Source organism: Styela clava, chromosome 2, assembly GCF_964204865.1.
Source record: "Styela clava chromosome 2, kaStyClav1.hap1.2, whole genome shotgun sequence".
Classification (NCBI taxonomy): domain Eukaryota; kingdom Metazoa; phylum Chordata; class Ascidiacea; order Stolidobranchia; family Styelidae; genus Styela; species Styela clava.
In genome coordinates, this window is record NC_135251.1 from 28,533,098 (window position 1) to 28,540,597 (window position 7,500).

At 56.8% G+C, this 7,500-nt stretch overlaps 2 non-coding genes and 1 pseudogene across 2 annotated transcripts; all 3 read left to right on the forward strand.

Moving 5' to 3' along the window:
- Positions 1 to 3,848: 3,848 nt before the first annotated feature.
- Positions 3,849 to 5,659, forward strand: LOC144420255 (small subunit ribosomal RNA). The gene has a single exon (XR_013474608.1). It is a non-coding gene; the product is annotated as a small subunit ribosomal RNA (ribosomal RNA).
- Positions 5,660 to 5,957: 298 nt separating this feature from the next.
- Positions 5,958 to 6,111, forward strand: LOC144420104 (5.8S ribosomal RNA). The gene has a single exon (XR_013474463.1). It is a non-coding gene; the product is annotated as a 5.8S ribosomal RNA (ribosomal RNA).
- A 288-nt stretch (positions 6,112 to 6,399) lies between these two features.
- LOC144420064 (large subunit ribosomal RNA) overlaps positions 6,400 to 7,500 on the forward strand; it is a 4,477-nt pseudogene continuing 3,376 nt past the window's right edge.

The window sequence follows — 7,500 nt, forward strand, 5'->3', positions numbered from 1 at the left end:
CGTCGCCGGCATCGGCGTCGAAAGAAGCCGAGCCGAAAAAAGTTAAAGTACAAACGTGCAAGCATACTAACCTAACCCTAGGTAAGGCATGTCAGAGCGAAAGACAGTAATTTCGAATGAGCCAAGAAAGAGCGGTGCGGGGCCGGTCGGAGCGCACCCTTTTCTCGGTGGCTGGCGGGCGAGAGAGTGCTGCGTCGCCGGCATCGGCGTCGAAAGAAGCCGAGCCGAAAAAAGTTAAAGTACAAACGTGCAAGCATACTAACCTAACCCTAGGTAAGGCATGTCAGAGCGAAAGACAGTAATTTCGAATGAGCCAAGAAAGAGCGGTGCGGGGCCGGTCGGAGCGCACCCTTTTCTCGGTGGCTGGCGGGCGAGAGAGTGCTGCGTCGCCGGCATCGGCGTCGAAAGAAGCCGAGCCGAAAAAAGTTAAAGTACAAACGTGCAAGCATACTAACCTAACCCTAGGTAAGGCATGTCAGAGCGAAAGACAGTAATATCGAATGAGCCAAGAAAGAGCGGTGCGGGCCGGTCGGAGCGCACCCTTTTCTCGGTGGCTGGCGGGCGAGAGAGTGCTGCGTCGCCGGCATCGGCGTCGAAAGAAGCCGAGCCGAAAAAAGTTAAAGTACAAACGTGCAAGCATACTAACCTAACCCTAGGTAAGGCATGTCAGAGCGAAAGACAGTAATTTCGAATGAGCCAAGAAAGAGCGGTGCGGGGCCCACGTGTCACTTCGCAATACGAAAAGGGGGCGTCGTCGCCCTCCATTGGCTCGAGCCCCGTTTCAAAATCTTCCACGTGATTACCGCTCGCTCGCTTGGCTGGATTCGCGCCGATTGTTGACACGTGATTGGCCGTTACTCACTCATCCGCGACGAAGCTCACGTGTCATTTCGCAATACGAAAAGGGGGCGTCGCCGCCGCCCATTGGATCGCACAATTTCGCAATACGACCAGGTACAAACTAACCAAACCAAAAAAGTTCAAGAGACCGCACGTGCAAGCATACTAACCTAACCCTAGGTAAGGTATGTTAGAGCGAAAGACAGTAAACTCGAATGAGCCAAGAAAGAGCGGTGCGGGGCCGGTCGGAGCGCACCCTTTTCTCGGTGGCTGGCGGGCGAGAGAGTGCTGCGTCGCCAGCATCGGCGTCGAAAGAAGCCGAGCCGAAAAAAGTTAAAGTACAAACGTGCAAGCATAATAACCTAACCCTAGGTAAGGCATGTCAGAGCGAAAGACAGTAAACTCGAATGAGCCAAGAAAGAGCGGTGCGGGGCCGGTCGGAGCGCACCCTTTTCTCGGTGGCTGGCGGGCGAGAGAGTGCTGCGTCGCCGGCATCGGCGTCGAAAGAAGCCGAGCCGAAAAAAGTTAAAGTACAAACGTGCAAGCATACTAACCTAACCCTAGGTAAGGCATGTCAGAGCGAAAGACAGTAATTTCGAATGAGCCAAGAAAGAGCGGTGCGGGGCCGGTCGGAGCGCACCCTTTTCTCGGTGGCTGGCGGGCGAGAGAGTGCTGCGTCGCCGGCATCGGCGTCGAAAGAAGCCGAGCCGAAAAAAGTTAAAGTACAAACGTGCAAGCATACTAACCTAACCCTAGGTAAGGCATGTCAGAGCGAAAGACAGTAATTTCGAATGAGCCAAGAAAGAGCGGTGCGGGGCCGGTCGGAGCGCACCCTTTTCTCGGTGGCTGGCGGGCGAGAGAGTGCTGCGTCGCCGGCATCGGCGTCGAAAGAAGCCGAGCCGAAAAAAGTTAAAGTACAAACGTGCAAGCATACTAACCTAACCCTAGGTAAGGCATGTCAGAGCGAAAGACAGTAATTTCGAATGAGCCAAGAAAGAGCGGTGCGGGGCCGGTCGGAGCGCACCCTTTTCTCGGTGGCTGGCGGGCGAGAGAGTGCTGCGTCGCCGGCATCGGCGTCGAAAGAAGCCGAGCCGAAAAAAGTTAAAGTACAAACGTGCAAGCATACTAACCTAACCCTAGGTAAGGCATGTCAGAGCGAAAGACAGTAATATCGAATGAGCCAAGAAAGAGCGGTGCGGGCCGGTCGGAGCGCACCCTTTTCTCGGTGGCTGGCGGGCGAGAGAGTGCTGCGTCGCCGGCATCGGCGTCGAAAGAAGCCGAGCCGAAAAAAGTTAAAGTACAAACGTGCAAGCATACTAACCTAACCCTAGGTAAGGCATGTCAGAGCGAAAGACAGTAATTTCGAATGAGCCAAGAAAGAGCGGTGCGGGGCCGGTCGGAGCGCACCCTTTTCTCGGTGGCTGGCGGGCGAGAGAGTGCTGCGTCGCCGGCATCGGCGTCGAAAGAAGCCGAGCCGAAAAAAGTTAAAGTACAAACGTGCAAGCATACTAACCTAACCCTAGGTAAGGCATGTCAGAGCGAAAGACAGTAATTTCGAATGAGCCAAGAAAGAGCGGTGCGGGGCCGGTCGGAGCGCACCCTTTTCTCGGTGGCTGGCGGGCGAGAGAGTGCTGCGTCGCCGGCATCGGCGTCGAAAGAAACCGAGCCGAAAAAAGTTAAAGTACAAACGTGCAAGCATACTAACCTAACCCTAGGTAAGGCATGTCAGAGCGAAAGACAGTAATTTCGAATGAGCCAAGAAAGAGCGGTGCGGGGCCGGTCGGAGCGCACCCTTTTCTCGGTGGCTGGCGGGCGAGAGAGTGCTGCGTCGCCGGCATCGGCGTCGAAAGAAGCCGAGCCGAAAAAAGTTAAAGTACAAACGTGCAAGCATACTAACCTAACCCTAGGTAAGGCATGTCAGAGCGAAAGACAGTAATTTCGAATGAGCCAAGAAAGAGCGGTGCGGGGCCGGTCGGAGCGCACCCTTTTCTCGGTGGCTGGCGGGCGAGAGAGTGCTGCGTCGCCGGCATCGGCGTCGAAAGAAGCCGAGCCGAAAAAAGTTAAAGTACAAACGTGCAAGCATACTAACCTAACCCTAGGTAAGGCATGTCAGAGCGAAAGACAGTAATTTCGAATGAGCCAAGAAAGAGCGGTGCGGGGCCGGTCGGAGCGCACCCTTTTCTCGGTGGCTGGCGGGCGAGAGAGTGCTGCGTCGCCGGCATCGGCGTCGAAAGTAGCCGAGCCGAAAAAAGTTAAAGTACAAACGTGCAAGCATACTAACCTAACCCTAGGTAAGGCATGTCAGAGCGAAAGACAGTAATTTCGAATGAGCCAAGAAAGAGCGGTGCGGGGCCGGTCGGAGCGCACCCTTTTCTCGGTGGCTGGCGGGCGAGAGAGTGCTGCGTCGCCGGCATCGGCGTCGAAAGAAGCCGAGCCGAAAAAAGTTAAAGTACAAACGTGCAAGCATACTAACCTAACCCTAGGTAAGGCATGTCAGAGCGAAAGACAGTAATTTCGAATGAGCCAAGAAAGAGCGGTGCGGGGCCGGTCGGAGCGCACCCTTTTCTCGGTGGCTGGCGGGCGAGAGAGTGCTGCGTCGCCGGCATCGGCGTCGAAAGAAACCGAGCCAAAAAAAGTTAAAGTACAAACGCGATGCTAATGAGCGAGCCGTTGTCTCGACTAATATGTGGGGGGCGTTCGATCGAGCGTCTGGCTTGAGCGCTTGTCGGCCTAGCAGAACGGTCGCATTGTTATGCCCGGGTTTTAGGCACCGCTGCAGGCGGCCGGCAGAGCTCTTGTTTGTGCGAAACTGAATGGATCGAGCCCGAGAGAGGGCGAGCAAAGAAAAAACGCAAATCGCTCCGCCTGGCACTGCCGGCGAGAGCGTGGACGTCGCGGCCAGCGACTGTCGAAGCTGAGTACGGCCGCAGGCGATCGCCTCGGTCTTAAACGAATGCGACGAGCACGCGCCGGGCGGCCCAGCAAGGGCCGAGCGCAGCTGTCGCAGCTATCTGGTTGATCCTGCCAGTAGTGATATGCTTGTCTCAAAGATTAAGCCATGCAGGTGCAAGTACGAGTTCTCGTAAAGCGAAACTGCGAATGGCTCATTAAATCAGTCTTGGTTTATTTGGTCTCGTAAGCGAAGTGGATAACTGTGGTAATTCTAGAGCTAATACATGCATTTAAGCGCCGACTTCGGGAGGCGCGCTTTTATCAGATCAAAACCGACCGGGTTCGTCCTGTGACGTTTGATGACTCTGGATAACCACGCGGATCGTACGGTCTCTGCACCGACGACGTATCATTCAAGTGTCTGCCCTATCAACTGTCGAAGGTACGCTACGTGCCTACCTTTGTGATAACGGGTAACGGGGAATCAGGGTTCGATTCCGGAGAGGGAGCCTGAGAAACGGCTACCACATCCAAGGAAGGCAGCAGGCGCGCAAATTACCCATTCCCGACACGGGGAGGTAGTGACGAAAAATAACAATACAGGACTCTAACGAGGCCCTGTAATTGGAATGAGTACATCCTAAAACTCTTAACGAGTATCCATTGGAGGGCAAGTCTGGTGCCAGCAGCCGCGGTAATTCCAGCTCCAACAGTGTATGCTAAAGTTGTTGCGGTTGAAAAGCTCGTAGTTGGATTTTGGGCGAGCGCCGCCGGTCCGTCGCAAGGCGTGTCACTGGTTGCGTTCGCCTCACCTTCGGTTCTCCGTCGGTGCTCTTGACTGAGTGTCGGCGGTGGCCGATAAGTTTACTTTGAAAAAATTAGAGTGTTCAAAGCAGGCTGTTCGCCTGCATAGTGTTGCATGGAATAATGGAATAGGACCTCGGTTCTATTTTGTTGGTTTTCGGAGCACGAGGTAATGATTAAGAGGGACAGACGGGGGCGTCCGTACTCTGCCGTTAGAGGTGAAATTCTTGGATCGGCGGAAGACGAACTACTGCGAAAGCATTCGCCAAGAATGTTTTCTTTAATCAAGAGCGAAAGTCAGAGGTTCGAAGACGATCAGATACCGTCCTAGTTCTGACTATAAACGATGCCAACTAGCGATCGGGAGGCGTTACCATGACGACCTTTCCGGCAGCTTCCGGGAAACCAAAGTCTTTGGGTTCCGGGGGAAGTATGGTTGCAAAGCTGAAACTTAAAGGAATTGACGGAAGGGCACCACCAGGAGTGGAGCCTGCGGCTAAATTTGACTCAACACGGGGAAACTCACCCGGCCCGGACACAGGTAGGATTGACAGATTGAGAGCTCTTTCTTGATTCTGTGGGTGGTGGTGCATGGCCGTTCTTAGTTGGTGGAGCGATTTGTCTGGTTAATTCCGATAACGAACGAGACTCTGGCATGCTAAATAGTTACGCGACCTTCTCGGTCGGCGTCTAACTTCTTAGAGGGACTAGTGGCGTTTAGCCACACGAGATTGAGCAATAACAGGTCTGTGATGCCCTTAGATGTCCGGGGCCGCACGCGCGCTACACTGAGTGAAGCAGCGAGTGTCTAACCTAGGCCGAAAGGTCCGGGTAACCCGTTGAACCTCATTCGTGATTGGGATAGGGACTTGCAATTGTTTCCCTTGAACGAGGAATTCCCAGTAAGCGCAAGTCATCAACTTGCGTTGATTACGTCCCTGCCCTTTGTACACACCGCCCGTCGCTACTACCGATTGAATGGTTTAGTGAGATCCTTGGATCGGCCCCGTCGCGGCTGGCAACGGCCGCGTCGGCGTGTCGAGAAGACGATCAAACTTGATCATTTAGAGGAAGTAAAAGTCGTAACAAGGTTTCCGTAGGTGAACCTGCGGAAGGATCATTACCGAAAGTGGTGGTAGGCCCCGGCCGACCGCGCACTTAATTGTCTTTGGGTGCCGCCGAGAGGGCGGCCGTCAATCGGGGTTCTGCCCCGTGCGACACGCGTAACACGTTGGCATAGCAAGGCAGCCGAGTGCGATGGTGGCTTCTGGGCACCGCGCTCGATGTGCCGCCGGCCCAGCCCGGCGGTCGCTCGGCGCCGTTTGTTGGTGTTTTTGTGCAGTTGTTGTCGGTGGTGGTTTTGTGGTCGATCCCACAGTGTGACGTCCGCGCGCTTCGGCGCCGGGCGAAACGTCGAGGACGACTCTTAACGGTGGATCACTCGGCTCGCGAGTCGATGAAGGACGCAGCCAAGTGCGAGAAGTAATGTGAATTGCAGAACACATTGAACGTCGACCTTCTGAACGCGAATTGCGGTCTCGGGTCAATCCCGGGACCGCGTCTGCCTCAGGGTCGCGTTCGTCTTCACCCGAGGGCCGTCGCCTGGCCTCTGCGAAGACGGCCGGGCGTCGCCCCAAGTTGAAGCGGTCGCCGAGCTTTCTCGGCGCGACCGCGTGTCCCGTACACCGCCGGCCCCTCGACGTGTTCAACTACGTTCGAGGGGCGGGTCCAGGTCGGTCGGTCCGGTCACGAGATCAAGACCGACCGTGGGCCAAGGCGGCGACGGTACGCGCTCGGTCGGCGCCGGCGGCGACGACTTGCGATGCCAGCGGGCCGTGTAGGAAGCGGCCCGCTTGACACATACGACCTGAGTTCAGGCGAGAGCACCCGCTGAATTTAAGCATATTATTAAGCGGAGGAAAAGAAACCAACAGGGATTCCCTGAGTAACGGCGAGTGAACCGGGAAGAGTCCAGCGTCGAATCTGCGCGCTTTTCGAGCGCGCCGAGTTGTGACGTACGGAAGTCCCAGTGCGGCTGACGGCGAGCGCCGGTGTCCTTCTGATCGAGGCCTCGTCCCACGGCGGGTGTTAGGCCCATAGGGGCGCTAGCCTTGGCCGCTTCGGGTCTTCTCGGAGTCGGGTTGTTTGGGAATGCAGCCCAAAGCGGGTGGTAAACTCCACCTAAGACTAAATACGGTCGCGAGACCGATAGCGGACAAGTACCGTGAGGGAAAGTTGAAAAGCACTTTGAAGAGAGAGTTCAAGAGTACGTGAAACCGTTGAGAGGCAAACGGGAGGGCCCGTCAGGTCGCCGGCTCGCTTTCAGTTGGGTGCGGGGGCGCGCCGTCTCGGTTCGCGGACGCTTAAGGCGCCGCTGCCGAGTCGGCTCGCGCACCGTCTCAGCGCACTAGCGACCGGCGCGGGTCACGACCGGTTTGCCGTCGGTGTAAGTCCCCGCGCGAAGGTGGCCTCCGCTCCGGCGGGGGTGTTACAGCGCGCGGGCGGTGCGGCCCGGCGGCGGATCGAGGAAAGGATGCCGCGCGCTCTCTGTGTGCGGCCGTCGCCGTTCGGCTGGCTTGTCGTTCGCCTGCACTGTACGCAGTGCCGGTGTTCGGCGGGCTGCCGCTTCGGTGGCGCGCCGTCGACGCGCTCGGGGTCCGTGGCCACGTCGGCCACCCTCCCGACCCGTCTTGAAACACGGACCAAGGAGTCTAACATGAGCGCGAGTCGTCGAGTGGTTCGAGACTCGCAGGCGAAATGAAAGTGAAGGCGGCCTTTGGCCGAACGAGGTCGGACCCGGAGCCCCGTGCGGGCGCCGGCGCACGACCGGCCGATCGCACCCGCTCTGCCGGGGCGGTCGCGCAAGAGCGTCCATGTTGGGACCCGAAAGATGGTGAACTATGCCTGGGAAGGTCGAAGCCAGAGGAAACTCTGGTGGAGGACCGTAGCGATTCTGACGTGCAA